This window comes from Marmota marmota, unplaced genomic scaffold (genome assembly GCF_001458135.2).
Source record: "Marmota marmota marmota unplaced genomic scaffold, marMar, whole genome shotgun sequence".
NCBI classification, from domain to species: domain Eukaryota; kingdom Metazoa; phylum Chordata; class Mammalia; order Rodentia; family Sciuridae; genus Marmota; species Marmota marmota.
In genome coordinates this window covers 354,900-358,195 of record NW_025999895.1, presented here as the reverse complement: position 1 = coordinate 358,195, position 3,296 = coordinate 354,900, and the positions used below count along the sequence as shown (strand labels likewise).

At 37.4% G+C, this 3,296-nt stretch overlaps 1 pseudogene; it reads left to right on the top strand.

The window, feature by feature from the left end:
• Positions 1-2,788: 2,788 nt before the first annotated feature.
• LOC107157818 overlaps positions 2,789-3,296 on the top strand; it is a 2,422-nt pseudogene continuing 1,914 nt past the window's right edge.

Sequence of the window (3,296 nt, the reverse complement as noted above, 5' to 3'; positions counted from 1 at the left end):
AGAATGCTCACCTGTAAATGCTAACAAAAGATATCTTTTTTCAGCCAAAATCTTAATTCCACAGGTTTCTACTTTGCAGCCCTAAATTTAAATTACTTTTGAGTTAAATAGCCTGACTTTTCTCTATAGTTGTGTTACTAAATAATGTTCTATTGATGAGAGATACTAAACATGCTTCTTTATATTTTGCTTTTAATTTTGGAGATTATAAGGATACTTTTGCTCACCACAGGATCCTTGCAGGCTTTTGTTCCTGTGATGAACAACAACAACAAAAAGAAAATCCTTATTCTCACTCCTGGCTATATAATTACAAAAAAAAATAAAAATGCATACACAAGGATCTTATTTCAGTTACAACACGTGACATCACATATAAGAGTGCATTCCTAATTAAAAATAAATTGAAATGGATCCAAATATCTAAGAACCACATGGTTACATAAAGTTAATACAATTATAAGTTATGCCTTTATTCTTTTTTTTTTTTTAAAGAGAGTGAGAGAGAGAGAGAATTTTTTAATGTTTTATTTTTTAGTTTTCAGCAGACACAACATCTTTGTTTGTCTGTGGTGCTGAGGATCGAACCTGGGCTGCTCACATGCCAGGCGAGCGCGCTACGCTTGAGCCAAATCTCCAGCCCCCTTTATTCTTAATATATATTTTTCTAGGTATTTAGATAACCTATAGTTGTTAATCCATAAAATAATTAACATATGTTAAGAAACTGATGTGACTCCATTTTTGAGAAACCAGCTGCTACCTCAAGGCCTGTCCTAAGGAAGGGGGCATGACCCTTGTCATGGGAAAAACCCACAGAGCACTCCTAAGCACATACCCACCCTGCTGATTTGTTTGTCTGCAAATAACAGGAGAGAAGTGCTGCGCATGGTGTGACTCAGTCAGGCTAGGTGAGGACCCATAGCAACCCCCTAGCAACCACCAATCAGCATGAGACAGGAAAAATACCTGGGATGCCAGATGACCCCCCAGTAGTTTATGGTGGTTGATAATATGTTGGGAAACCATGTAGTTTGGCACGAACACCCCTCGTGGCCTAAACCAATCAGTTCAAAGGAATCCCCCTCTTGTACTAATCATCCCTACCCAACTTGTCCCGCCATTGAATGTGCTAATCAATGTTAAGAGTTGTTGTTTGACTTTCCCGTGGTATGGAATGATTTGCTGTGTGGTCATGATGCATAGAGTATCCCCCAAAACCTATAAAATCTCACTGGACAAAGGACCAGGACTCACTCCCTGGGATCGCTGCGTTGGGAACGGTTGTGAGTCCAGGCTCCAGCTTGCAATAAAGACTCCTGTGTGATTGCATCGGATTCAGCTCCTGGAGGTCTATTGGGGTCCCACGAATCTGGCATTACAATATCTAATTGTTTAGTTAAGATATATTTGTCTTAATTGTTTTTCTTCAACAGAAAACCCATAATTTATACGTTTTATACATACATTTATCTAATGTTCTGCCTTTTAGTTACAGATATTTGAGATAAATGTATTTTGCTATAAATTTGCTTTTAAGAGAAAATACAACCTTCAAGTAATTTCTAATTCTCAAAGTTATTGTACAAACCTTTATAAGATGATAAACAAATATAATTCTATCTACAAAAATATCCAAGAACTTTAACTATATTTTCATGGACATTTCTTCTTATCAAAGTACAATAATTTGTTTAGACTCAAAGGTTTTCAAAAATTGTTCCAAAGTATAACCAGGAAAAATTCTAGAAGAAATTCTAGAAGAAAAAGATGCTTCAACAGAGAGGAAGCACACATTGGAGGTCCTAAGAAGAAATAATCTTTGGGTAAAACAAGGTCTTTATATTCTAGATTTTAATGATAAAACTATTTTCCTAAATAAAAAGATCTTTATATCATTATCTAAACATATGATATAAAAAGTTAAAACAGGGCTGGGGATGTGGCTCAAGCAGTAGTGCGCTCGCCTGGCATGTGTGCAGCCCGGGTTCGATCCTCAGCACCACATACAAACAAAGATGTTGTGTCCGCCGAAAACTGAAAAATAAATATTAAAAACTTAAAAAAAGGTTAAAACAATTTTTAAAAGAGATTTATATGTACTGGACTGACCATAAAAATTTTAAATGATTAATTCAAGGATATTTTAGGCTATTTTCCTAATTTTACTAACTGATGTGAGCTAAAATTTTGTCCATATTTTGACATGATAAAAACCTATTAAAATGTTAAGTTTATTTCCTTTAAGGAAGGTCTTTATTGCCTAATAATTCTTACTGTTTAAGCCAAAGATTAAATTTGGTGAACAAATTCACATCCTCAATTAAACACTACATATATTGAACTATTGACTTAGATCCCAATTTGCTGGGAGCCATTAGCCAAGTAGGTATGACAATTTCCTTGCCAGCGTACCCCATGTTGCTTAGTGGAAGGACTCGTGGAAATAGGACATTTTGCAGTGACATTGCATGTAGTGACCTTGTTCAAGGACCAAGGCGCATCCAGGTTTAGGGCGTTCCCGGTTTAGGACTATCCGGTTTTAGGGTGGTTCCAGGTTTAAGATTATTCCTGCTGGTAGAAAACCAACCCTGGGGTTCAGTCCCGAGTATCAAAGGAGAAAGGAGGGAAAGAGAGATGAAGAGTCAAAGACAGTCCAGGCTGTGGGGGGGGGTCGCCCCCAGACTTTTTCTCAAGTTCCTCTCTTCCTCCCCCATTGCACTGCAGCCCCCCAGCTAGCACTTGTACAGAGAAATGAGCACTGAGATTGTCCAAAGCCTCAGGGAAAATGGAAAATTCACCGTCTCCATCGCCAGAAAGAACGATTTATGGGTTTGTTCTTAAACTCCCAGTTTGGCTTCATACTTTATCTTATGTGGGTTTTTATTCCTGAATCTTGGCTAAACTCCTTAGGCCTGATTACTGGCCTCAAAAATATTGGGCAGTTGCACTACCTGTCTACCTCCTTATTACCTTAGGAATCAGTCATGTCCTCTCACTTGGAATCAGCATGATGAGTACTTCTCCACTCAGCTCCATTCGTATAATCACAGATAACTATGCTAAAAATCAACAGCAGAAGAAATACCAAGCAGAGGCCATCCCACCATTAAGAGAGAGTCCTATTAGTGAAGTAAACCAAATGGTCATTCTTTTTTTTTTTTTGGGCTTGTTGATTGGACCTTTATTTATTTAAAGATAGATTGAGAGAGAGATGAGAGAGAGAGAGAGAGAGAGAGAGAGAGAGAGAGAGAGTATTATCTATTATTTATTTGCAGTTTGCATGATCACTACTG